Genomic DNA, 13308 nt, shown 5'->3' with positions numbered 1-13308 from the left:
ACGTTCAACATTCATTAACCCATCAGCTGGTTAACCATACCTTCACCCTTCATTAACACATCAGCTGGTTAACCATACGTTCAACATTCATTAACACATCAGCTGTTTAACCATACCTTCACCCTTCATTAACCCATCAGCTGTTTAACCATACCTTCACCCTTCATTAACACATCAGCTGGTTAACCATACCTTCAACGATCATTAACCCATCAGCTGGTTAACCATACGTTCAATCCATCTGCTGTTTACCTTCAAAACTCATGAACTAGTCAGCTGTGTACCATTACTTTTAGTTAACCCCTCAGTTGTTTACATTTAGTACCAGCAGCTCAAGGAGGCTTCACTGCGTTCGGACAAATCCATATTCGATACACAACTGCTAAGCAGGTGCCTGACCAGCAGCATAACCCAACGCGCTTAGTCAGGCCTTGAGAAAAAAAATTGAAAAAAATTGAAATAAATAAAAAATAAAAGTAGAGATGAAATAAAATAAAGTATACATAAATTAATAAATAGTTAAAAGATAATAATAAAATGAAGCAAAATAATATGGAATTATTTATACAAAAGAAATAAATGAATAAAACAAAATGAAATAAAATAGAAATAATAATAATAACAATAATAATGATTAAATGAAAATAAAATAAAATGCTTACATTTAACCTTATTTAACCGGTCAGATGTTTACCTTTACCATAAATATCCCGTCACGGCTGTTTACCTTTGACTTTAATTAACCCATCAGCTGTTTACCTTTACCTGTAATTAACCCGTCAGCTGAACTAATATACAGCAAAAGAAAGGAACGAAGTTGTAGGGAAAAGATGTGAAACAGATCCGATTCTCAAACATTCAGGGGGAAAAAAACAAACGCCCAATGTGGGGCTCGAACCCACGACCCTGGGATTAAGAGTCCCATGCTCTACCGACTGAGCTAACCGGGCTGACGAACGATCAGTACTTTGTTAACATCACCACTGTGTCTGGGATCAGCCTGACCTGTAAGTGTGTGGTCAACAAACAGGTTATCAGCACAGCACAGCTGAAAGTGATCAAGGTGCTGTGTACGTGAGTGCTGGCATGCGTGTGGATTGTGTTGTGTGCTTTCACGCGTTCAGTGTGTGTGTGTGTGTGTGATGGGATGGGATGGAAGGTGAGAGGGGTGATTTCGGCATTTGCCTTTCTTCACCTACATCAGGATAGCAGCAGCAGCAGCAGCAGCAGCGGCAGAAAAAAAAGAATTAAAAAAAGGCAAGATAAAACACACACACACACACACACACACACACACACACACACACACACACACACACACACACACAGACCGAGCGCGAGAGCGCGAGAGAGAGCGCGAGAGAGAGCGAGCGAGCGAGAGAGAGAGCGAGCGAGCGAGAGAGAGAGCGAGCGAGAGAGCGAGCGAGCGAGAGAGAGAGCGAGCGACAGAGCGAGCGAGCGAGGCAAGCGAGCGAGGCAGGCGAGAGCGAGCGAAAGAGCGAGAGAGAGCGAGCGACGCTTCAGACGCTTCAGACGCTTTTTATTGACATTGGCCTAACTACAGCCCTTTTGTCAAGGGGGTCAATTCTAAGTTGCAGCGTCATTGTATTGAATGAAAGAAAACAAACAACAATAAATAAAGCAAATAATGTCAATAACTGAATTCAAAAAACAAATTACTTAATCGTACATTTATGTATGTGCCAATACACGTACACACACCATAGTAGTGAAACAACATACAACAGACTATAAACATACAATGTGACCATCAAGTGTATACAGCTGTACCAGGCTAATCATATAACCAGTGATGTTACGTGTTATTACTATCTATTTTCCTTTTCCTGATATTAACAGCTTCTGCTATGTATTTGGCAAGCAAAATAATCATTTCATCATTTTCAGTGGATAACAAACTAAGCAGGTCATGTCTTTTCTCAGCAGCAATATGAAAAAGTCGTGTCTTGGCTCTAGTGTCTTCATAAGCATTACAATGAAATAAAAAATGATCTTCATCCTCTCTCACATCCTCCATACACACTGTACACATACAATCAGCTGAGCCCTCAAGATCAAACCATCTTTTATTAGCTTTTAAACCTAAGGTTCTGTTTCTGAATCTTGCTAGCATATCTCTGTGCCATTTATTGGTAACTACTACTAAAAATTTATCCGGTTGTAAAATAGTTTTAAAGGAATAGAACCAAGAATACTTCACATCATCTTCCATTTTAGAATGTCAGTTCTGTTTATAACAAGACGCTAAGCGATCTTTAAATTCTGATAGAAACCCTCTTTCATCCCCAACTCCCTAACTCAGCCATACAATGCCAAATCCATTTACTGAAAGAACTTGTAACTCAAACTGCTGAAGTAACATGTCACATGCCTGTCTGCATAACCTGTTTGTAGGGAGCTGAGTAAGTCTTAACCAATACTTGATGCATTTAACAAAAGTTTTAATACGGTGTAAAGAGGATACCTTCCAGAGTCACCGTATGCCATCGTATTAGACGAGTATAATGGAATATTCATGAATCTCTTTATGGCAAAGGTGTGTACTTTTTCCATTTCAAGATTTTCTTCAAGGCCCCATACTTCTGCTGCATAAGTTATCACTGGTTGTATTTGAGTATCAAATAACTTCCAAAATAAAGCTGGATCAATTGTTCTCAGTTTCTTAGTAGATTTTAGAATTTCTGTTACTCCCCTTTTCCCTTTCCTACACATTTCTGACCATCCCGTTTTTAAACTCAACCTAGTCGTAAATACCATTCCTAAATACTTGTATGCGTTGATGACTCGTACTTCTACATTACCATACAACCATTTTTCCCACTGTGATAAATGACCTCCGTTACGAAAAACAATAATATTTGTCTTATCCATATTAACAGTTAACTGTAATTTATCTGCTTCGTTTTTTAATACATTAAGCTGATTATGTAATCCAACTACAGTGCTAGAGAGCAAAATCACACCATCTGCAAACATCAACAAAAATATTTCCACAGCACCAGGGATTAACTGAATACCGTGCCTACCTTTCTCTGATATTTCAATAGCTAATTCATTTATTAAGAATGCAAATAGTTGAGGACTTAAGAGACAGCCTTGTTTTACCCGAAGCGAGAGAGCGAGCGAGAGAGAGCGAGCGAGAGCGAGCGAGGCGAGAGAGAGAGCGAGCGCGAGAGAGAGAGCGAGAGCGAGAGAGAGCGAGCGCGAGAGAGAGCGAGCGCGAGAGAGCGCGCGAGAGAGAGCGAGAGAGAGCGAGAGCGAGAGAGAGCGAGAGCGAGAGAGAGCGAGCGCGAGAGAGCGCGCGAGAGAGAGCGAGAGAGAGTGAGAGCGAGAGAGAGCGAGCGCGAGAGAGCGAGCGCGAGAGAGAGCGAGAGAGAGCGAGAGCGAGAGAGAGCGAGCGCGAGAGAGCGCGCGAGAGAGAGCGAGAGAGAGCGAGAGCGAGAGAGAGCGAGCGCGAGAGAGCGCGCGAGAGAGAGCGAGAGAGAGCGCGAGAGAGAGCGAGAGCGAGAGAGAGCGAGAGCGAGAGAGAGCGCGCGAGAGAGAGCGAGAGAGAGCGCGAGAGAGAGAGCGAGAGAGAGCGCGCGAGAGAGAGCGAGAGAGAGCGCGAGCGAGAGAGCGAGAGCAAACAAAACTTTCTGCGGCATGACATAATAATTATGAAGAATAAAAAGCAAAAGAAATGAATATGCGAAGCAGACCTAATCCTCAAAATTCATTATATTTATTCAATGAAATAAAACAAAATTAGATCAAATAAATAATAAAATATCTAAAAAATAAAATAATCTTCAATAAATAAAAAGAAAAAAAAACACGCCCAATGTGGGGCTCGAACCCACGACCCTGGGATTAAGAGTCCCATGCTCTACCGACTGAGCTAACCGGGCTGTTGGTGTAACAGGGCCCAGTACACTTCACTTCTGTGCCGTTCCTTAGTGTGACCTAACTGATTCGTGTGTCTGTGTGTGCGTGCGTGCGCGTGTCGTGTCAAGATATTATTTCATGATGGTAAATTGAATATGCAACGACTTCTTTATACATCAAGTCATCATTGTATATTAAGCTTGTTGATGCTCTTTTGTCATTCATTACATCGTAATCATGAGTATTGTTGAATAATTAAAGATTATTTAAACCAACTGATCAAAAGACAATGTCACTGATACGGCGCGGACATAGGGCGACAAATTGATCAATAGACAATGTCACTGATACGGCGCGGACATGGGGCGACAAATTGATCAATAAACAATGTCACTGATACGTCGCGGACATGGGGCGACAAATTGATCAACAGACAATGTCATTGATACGGCGCGGACATGGGGCGACAAACTGATCAATAGACAATGTCATTGATACGGCGCGGACGCTGGGCAACAAGCTGATGAACTGATTAATCATAATGGACTGGAAAGTGTTCCTTCCTCGTGCACGTGTGTTCACTCCCCTGTCCTTAAAGTCGACATGTCAGCACTGGACATGTAAAACACTTCGCAAATAGTGTAAACGGTCAACTGCGAATTAATCGAAGACTTCAAAAACGCAGAAGCAATGCTGGACAAATAACAGAAATCCAACCTCCTTGGTCAGCCATCCCTGTACAAAGGATGTCATGTACATCCAGTGACCAATGGTTTACTACAGGGGGAGAAGGGTGGAGGGCTGGGCCGTGTTGGGGAATCATGCTTACATCTAAACAGTATTTGGGGGCTTTTATTGTAAACAGTGACAGGGGTGTCAGAGTTAAATTATGGGACGTTTTAATCTCTCTGTCTCTCTGTCTCTTTCTCTCTCTCTCTCAGTAACACCCACTTGTAGTGTGCTTACCTATCTCGCTCCTCTCTCTCACACTATGTCTCTCTGTCCAAGCATCTTCGCCATTTCTTCAGGTGTCAGTTGTATTTTTGTCACCAACCCTTCCCCTCCCATGGCCTTCCCAACGTAAATCAAGCCCAAAGTAAACACGGCTGGCATCAAAGGCGTGCATGAATTCCGAAGGCAAAGGATCGCAGGTGGACAGCGGACAGTGGACGAACAAAAGTTGTACTGTCCCCAAGTGTGACTGACCACGGCTTTCTCAGTGTCCGGCCGCTGAAACCCTTGGGACAAAACACGAGCACAAAAGACAACAAACATTGGATGTCCAGCAGAATTCTGTGACCCGTCCATCCTGGCCCCGTCATCCCTGACCCGTCAGAGTAAACTGGTCTGTCTCTCCCTTTGTCTGGTTGACTGTGTCGTTCTGTGTCTCTCTGTGCCCCCCCCCCCCCCCCCCTCTGTGTGTGTGTGTGTGTGTGTGTGTGTGTGTGTGTGTGTGATTGTTTTTATGTACGAGTGTTCTTCATCATCTCTGTCCCTCTGTTACGAAGATTTTGTTTTATTTGTCTCCCCTTTCATTCCAATAATTTTATGTGTGTGTTGTTGTAATGGATGTAGATTACAAGGACAGACTGGAAGAATAGGCCATGTCTAATATCCTTGATTTTTTTTTTTTTTTTTTTTTTTTTTTAAGGAAAACGTTTCGAATTCTCAGTTGTTCTCTCTTCCCGCCTCACTTTCTCCAGTATATCACTTCATGGTTCTCTCTCTGTCTCTCTCTGTCTCTCTGTCTCTGTCTCTCTGTCTCTGTCTCTGTCTCTCTCTCTCTCTCTCTCTCTCTCTCTCATACTGCCTTACAATTCCACTCCCACTCTCGCGATCGCATTCAATTCCCCTGTCTCTCTCTCTTTATCTATCACACACACACACACACACACACACACACACACACACACACACACACACACACACACAAGCAAACAAACAAACCGTTGTTCACCTCTTTAGTACCTCCCCCCTCCCCCTTCCTCCCTCCCTCTTCCCTCTTCCCCCCTCCCCCATTCAATCAGAACAGCACTGGACACGGACAAAGTGTGACCATCCAGCAGGACCACATAATCCCTGCCAGTAAACAGTGATGTGTTGATGGAATCCGAGCCCTGGTTCCAACTGACCAATCGCCGCTATTCTAGCCAACATCAAACGGGACACCGCGGGCGGTGCACGTGGCCGTACTGTCCAGCACTCAAGATCGCGCGTGCTGACAGCCAGGAATTAATGAGGACGATAACAATAATGAGCAGGGTAATAGCTTTCAGGGTATCCTACCCGACCTGCTCCAGCCCCGATCAAACGTGTCGGAAGAGAAAGCAGGCTGACTGCAGGGGAGAGGGACTGTCCGACGTGCAATGCAGCGATGAAAGAGCTGTGAGACTATCAGAAAGCGTGTCAGTCAGGGGGAGGAAACGTGAAGGGCTCCGTGCCTATCACGGTCATTTAATTATTTAATGATAGGCTTTCTGAGTGCGTGGTAAGCCCGGTGCGACTCGCAGAAATTACCCCTCCCACAGGTGATCAGATCAGGTAAAATTGGTCTGAGATAAATGTCTAATTCTATTACTGTGTTACAGCGTGTAACAGGATCAAGTCGTCTTTATTTCTTACCGCATTGCAAACCCCCTTTCTACTTCAAAACTGTCTCTTTGAGAACAAAACTATTGTATATGCGTCACAGATTGTTATCATGTTCAGCATCTGTGGATTATATGCACTCACACGTTGTCTCCAAACTCTCTTTTCCCATGTTTCAATAATCACTTCTTTCCTCCTTTAAAAGAAATGTTTGCTTTTATGCCAGAGTTGGATGTTGAACAATATGAGCATCAAATATTGAAAAACAAACAACTGTCCATAGTATCATTGCAGTTATCGCACAAAATGCAACCATACACCTGATGGCATCACACGCGCACACACACACACACACGCGCGCACACACACACACACACACACACACACACACACACACACACACACACACAGAGAGAGAGAGAGAGAGAGAGAGAGAGAGAGAGAGAGAGAGAGAGACATATAATTGATGCAAGTAAAGTCTTCTATTCACCGATCTCGAAAATGTAATCCATACGTGTTGCCATGTGAAAGGGGGGAGGGGGGAGGGCGAGGCTGACTTTATTTCAATATCAATTTGAGACCTGACCGTTCTCTGTAGAGATGTAACATACACGTCCGCGGAAAAAAAAGGAGGGGGTGCGGCTAGCGGTTTATATTGGAACAGCATGAACTATAAATAAGTCATGATTTTGTCTGTCGCAGATATGTGTGACTGTGTGCGTGCGTGCGTGCGTGCGTGTGTGTATGTTTGTGTGGGTACATGCTTGTGTGTGTGTGTGTGTGTGTGTGTGTGTGTGTGTGTGTGTGTGTCAAAAATAAACATAAATCAAACCGACACCAACAAGCAATATAATTCTACCCAAATTGAAGCATAAAAAGAAAAAAGAACCAAAGAAAAAGGAAAGAAAGAACTCTGGAAATCACGTACCACGCACCTATACCCTTACCTTTCGTCTCCGCCTCCCTCTCTTTCCCTCCCCCATTCCCCCCCTTCTCTCTCTCTCTCCCTCTCTCTCTCTCTCTCCCTCCCTCTCTCTGCCTGTCTTCCCGTATCGTGACACAGGCCCCCTTGCTCCCTACACCCCCTTCCCACACACCCCCCCCACCTCAACCCCCCCCCCCCTCCACCACCACACCCCTGATCCGTGGAGGCCACTTGAGGCAGACGATGGCAGATGATAGCCAACGACGGCCTGAGCGACTTAAGTCAATTGGACTCCTCACCCGTGAAGACCAGATCGCCTTACGCCTGGGAGTGGAGGTTGTGTGTGTGTGTGTGTGTGTGTGTGTGTGACTGTGTGTGTGCGTGTGTGCGTGTGTGTGTGCGCGTGTGTGAGTGTGTGTGTGTGTGTGTGTGTGTGCGTGTGTGTGTGTGTGCGTGTGTGTGTGTGTGTGTGTGTGTGTGTGTGTGTAAGCGATTTTGTGTGTGAGTGAGCGATTGTGTGTGTGTGTGTGTGTGTGTGTGTGTGTGTGTGTGAGAGAGAGAGAGAGAGAGAGTGTGTGTGTGTGTGTGAGCGAGTGTGTGTGTGTGTGTGTGTGTGTGTGTGTGTGTGTGTGTGTGTGTGTGTTTGGTGTGTGTGTGTGAGAGGTAGGGGGTATGAAGGAGGAGGATCCTTGCCTGGAGGGGATGATGTGGAGGGAGAGCAAGAAAAAGAAATAAAGAAAAAAGAGAGAAATAAATAAAAGAGTAGGTGGGAGAGGTGGAGAAGAGGAAGAGAGGTGTGGTGTGGAGTAAAGGAGAAATGGTGGGAGAGACAGACAGAGACTGAGACACAGACAGACAGACAGAGAGAGACGTATACATTTATACAGATACCCACATGCAGATGTAATTATATAAGACAATCAGACATAGACAGACAGAAACAGACAATGAAAGAAAAACAGAGAGACAGACATGTACACAGACAGACAGAGACAGAGAAACAGACGGTCACACAGACAGACACGGACAGACACACAAACCACGCTGACTGCAATAAACGACAGGCTTTCAGCGTCTCCGTGCGGCCCGCGGATTAGACAGTTATGGCGAACGTTGATTTTCTGAGTTTTCGTGCGAATCTTCACGCACCTTTATCTGTGGCATCGAAAGAGAGAGGGAGGAGGGGGCAGGGGGGGGAAGGGTGACGGAAAGGAGAGAGAGAGAGACAGAGAGGGAGAGAGATGCACAGAGACAGAGACAGACAAACAGAAAGCTAAGACAAATGCCAAAAGCTGCATGGGGAGCCCAGCATTTCTCTCTCCACCCCCCTTTGGATTTGGCATTATCACTGTCATCACAGAACTATATGAACAACAAAACTGATGATGGTTCACTATAATATTCATTCCAGATTGAAAGGCAGTGAAAATCTGATCCGAAAACTTATTCGGGTAAAAAAAAACACCTGAAAACAAAAGCAAACCAAACATGAAACAAAGTCTTCCTGCCTCTGCGGGGTTCCTGCTGACAACTGAACGGAAACTTGAACTGCTGGGGGCGGGGAGACGGAGGTGGGGCATCCAGTTCACATCTCTGCTCTCCACCACAACGGCTGTTTGTCAAACCGAGTGGTGGAGACGGACCAATGCCGTCTTTTAAACTCCCCACTTCAATCGGCATTTCAATGCTTCATGATCATAACATACATCTGTCAAAGTTTCAAAACGTTCCCTGTCTTCATCACTACTTTCCGACTTGGACAATTCATAACGTAAATCGTCAAACACATTTTCAGATGAGTCATCCACTATAATCACAGCGGAGAAGTTTAGTTCTTCTGTGGATTGCACCGTTCTACAACTCCGCACACTGCAGTCATGTCGTGCTCCGTGACTTGTCAATCCAGCACGATAACTTGGGCACAAAGGCCAAGATGATGGCTATTCATCGTCTAAGTTTCTTAAAACGCACGCCATCTTCAAAAACTTATTTTTTCCCCCCCGATCACAGTGATCCAAATGCAGACCGGGAAAAAACCGGTAGTGTTTCGTGACAGGCACACGCGCAGTGAGAGCAGTTCAAAACATCTTTTTGCCATTTCATCCTTGTGTGTAACCTGCAAGATAATCAGCGTTCGATCGTCGTTCGTGGACATTACATGCTGTAAGTGACGATACGGCCTGTGCACAAATCACTCTCTGAATAAAATATAGTGGCTTCGTTCACCCACCGTCAGTCAGTAATATCTTACCGCGGGTTTGGGTGGCCATCACTTCACTGGCTCACGTGCAGCACTACACTTTACTCATGGCAGATGTCTGCTACGATGTAACTTCATACAAAACAGTTGTATTTCCTCATTGAACAAAAAAGAGAGAGAAAATCACTGTTGTCAATCAGAGTGTCAATATATCAGATAAAAGTGCAAGGTTAAAGAATATAAAATGTAACAATTACATAACTGTAGAGACATTTTTGTCCTTTCTATCATTTTTGTGCCCTTCACAGAGTTGCGAGGTCATCATAATTAGAATGTGTGAAATGAACAATTTTTCCCTAATTCTAAGCCAAAATATTCCCATCCAGTGAAAATGAATAATGTTAACGTTTAACACACACACACACACACACACACACACACACACAAAACATCGTGTTATTACATCGACTCACGTACAAGTGAGCACCCACGCTTGCCCCACTTCCCCCTCATGCATGCCTCCTCCTCCCCCAAAAGAAGAACACACACACACACACACACACACACACACACACACACACACACACACACACACACACACACACACACACACAAACTAAACAAACAAACACAAACTTAGTGGTACAATTCCACAGGTCTGTAGGTCCCGTTAGCCACTCACCCCCTCTCCAGCACCCCCTCACCCCCCATCTCCCTTAATCTCTTCTTCCGTTAGGGAGCGGAGGTGTAAGTAAGATAAGAAGTCTTAAACACACAGTCGGCGTGTTCTTTTTTACTTCCACACTTTGGACAGGCGGCCTATAATTGAGGAGTAGCTTTCCGCCTGGCTGACTGCACGTCTTCCAAGCGGATGGAAACTGTACCTGGTGCTCCCGCTGTCTCTTTTACACAATGTAAAACAGCCTTGCCAAACAGTCCTCTAAGGAACAATGTAAAACAGCCTTGCCAAACAGTCCTCTAAGGAACAATGTAAAACAGCCTTGCCAGTCCTCTAAGGAACAATGTAAAACAGCCTTGCCAAACAGTCCTCTAAGGAACAATGTAAAACAGCCTTGCCAAACAGTCCTCTGAGGAACAATGTAAAACAGCCTTGCCAAACAGTCCTCTGAGGAACAATGTAAAACAGCCTTGCCAAACAGTCCTCTGAGGAACAATGTAAAACAGCCTTGCCAAACAGTCCTCTGAGGAACAATGTAAAACAGCCTTGCTAAACAGTCCTCTAAAGAACAATGTAAAACAGCCTTGCTAAACAGTCCTCTGAGGAACAATGTAAAACAGCCTTGCCAAACAGTCCTCTGAGGAACAATGTAAAACAGCCTTGCTAAACAGTCCTCTGAGGAACAATGTAAAACAGCCTTGCCAAACAGTCCTCTGAGGAACAATGTAAAACAGCCTTGCCAAACAGTCCTCTAAGGAACAATGTAAAACAGCCTTGCCAAACAGTCCTCTGAGGAACAATGTAAAACAGCCTTGCTAAACAGTCCTCTAAGGAACAATGTAAAACAGCCTTGCTAAACAGTCCTCTAAGGAACAATGTAAAACAGCCTTGCCAAACAGTCCTCTGAGGAACAATGTAAAACAGCCTTGCTAAACAGTCCTCTAAGGAACAATGTAAAACAGCCTTGCCAAACAGTCCTCTGAGGAACAATGTAAAACAGCCTTGCCAGTCCTCTGAGGAACAATGTAAAACAGCCTTGCCAGTCCTCTGAGGAACAATGTAAAACAGCCTTGCCAAACAGTCCTCTAAGGAACAATGTATAATAGCCTTGCCAAACAGTCCTCTAAGGAACAATGTAAAACAGCCTTGCTAAACAGTCCTCTGAGGAACAATGTAAAACAGCCTTGCCAAACAGTCCTCTAAGGAACAATGTAAAACAGCCTTGCCAGTCCTCTAAGGAACAATGTAAAACAGCCTTGCCAAACAGTCCTCTAAGGAACAATGTAAAACAGCCTTGCCAGTCCTCTAAGGAACAATGTAAAACAGCCTTGCCAAACAGTCCTCTGAGGAACAATGTAAAACAGCCTTGCCAAACAGTCCTCTAAGGAACAATGTAAAACAGCCTTGCCAGTCCTCTAAGGAACAATGTAAAACAGCCTTGCCAAACAGTCCTCTAAGGAAAACAGCCTTGCCAAACAGTCCTCTAAGGAACAATGTAAAACAGCCTTGCCAGTCCTCTGAGGAATGTTTAGGGAGAGAGACGGAGAGGATGACAGAAAAAAAACAAAAAATAAACAACAACAACAACAAAAAAACAAAAACAAATAAAACCAACAACGATAGACTGAACACTGCAGAATGGACAGGACAACCATGTCACAGACCCAAGCTTTCACAAATCACCAAAAGACCTGGAGGAATGTGCTGAATAGTTCTGTCCGGCGCCCCAATGACTTTCCACAGAGAAGAAAGGAAGGAAGAAAGAAGGGAAGGAAGGAAGGAAGAAAGAAAGGAAGAAAGAAGGAAAGGAAGGAAGGAAGGAAGAAAGAAAGGAAGGAAGGAAGGAAGAAGAAGAAGAATGCGCTTGAAGACTGGACGAAGTGGCTCATGGCAAAGACAACAGGTGGAATTCACCCTGCTCTTTGTTGATGACCGTGGATGAACATATCAAGAGCCTTTTCGTGAGGGAAGCTGTGTCCATGATTAATGTGGACACTCCCTGGGTAGGTGATATACCCGGGGTAAGTGAACTATTTCAATAACTCTGCAGCGATACCACTAGAGAGACTACACAGGCCATCTGGACCTGTATCACAAAGGTCCGTTTCTCCCTGTCTCAAAGAATGGTTATCCCAACCACCTATTCACCAAGTGATGGATGTCGTGAATAAGCAACTGATAAGACTGGAGTAAATGAAATGGGTTTCAACTTTCACAAGCGTACAAGTCTGGTTATTGTCGACACCGTTTTCATTGTTAATTTATCACAGAATTTCTCTAATATAGTTTCCCGTTCATACTTAATAATGTTGAATTCTGTACCAGAACGGTTTGTGGACACCAAAATACATACATACTTTCTCAACGACTACCCTACCACCCCCTTCTTTTATCAAGAATATCAAAGACTTGAAGCAGCAAGAATAATTAATCAAGCCAAAAGGTACAGCACTGCGCTTTCGAAAAAAAAGTATTGATAACTTTGGCGGGTCACGGGTTTTCCCCTGTCCCGAGTCAATCCGTGTTGATGAAGGGGCCAGACAGCCACTGTGCAGTTCAACACCCCCACCCCGTCCGTCAGCCCCTAGGGGCCCGGAAAGTCTGCCCAGAACCGAGCCCCTCCGATCCTATTATGGATGACGTTAAGTCAGAGCTGTGACGTCCTGTATGGCCGCTGCCGGCAGCCAGGCTTAGCGGTGTCACATCTTTGGCACAGCCTGGGGTAACAGACGGAGTTTTCATGACAATCTGGACCCAATCCCTTCCGAGTGGCGATTGTGACAGGGAAAATCCCCATTCACCCACCGTTCAATACGGCTATCGCCTGGCCGACAAGGTGCACGAGTCTTCTTGATAGCTGGCTTGCCTCAACACCGCCTTGGAGAACCTGCAGTTTTCCTGTGCCGCTGGAGAAACCCATTTCTACAACGGAGTGGTAAGTTGGTCTCCTCCGTTTTGTTATCGAAACCGAGTTTGATATGGGCTTGTTATCGTACTCTCTACAGTAAGGTCAAGTGTGGCGCGAACTGG

The 13308-nt window shown here is 44.8% G+C and overlaps 2 non-coding genes across 2 annotated transcripts; both read right to left on the bottom strand.

The window, feature by feature from the left end:
• Positions 1–877: 877 nt before the first annotated feature.
• Trnak-cuu (transfer RNA lysine (anticodon CUU)) lies at positions 878–950 on the bottom strand. Its single transcript has one exon. It is a non-coding gene; the product is annotated as a tRNA-Lys (tRNA).
• Positions 951–3835: 2885 nt separating this feature from the next.
• On the bottom strand, positions 3836–3908 carry Trnak-cuu (transfer RNA lysine (anticodon CUU)). The gene has a single exon. It is a non-coding gene; the product is annotated as a tRNA-Lys (tRNA).
• Between the last annotated feature and the right edge of the window lie 9400 nt (positions 3909–13308).

This window comes from Babylonia areolata, chromosome 20 (genome assembly GCF_041734735.1).
Source record: "Babylonia areolata isolate BAREFJ2019XMU chromosome 20, ASM4173473v1, whole genome shotgun sequence".
NCBI classification, from domain to species: Eukaryota; Metazoa; Mollusca; class Gastropoda; order Neogastropoda; family Buccinidae; genus Babylonia; species Babylonia areolata.
Note: the sequence above shows the minus strand (reverse complement) of the source record. Positions and strands in the feature narration are given on the sequence as shown.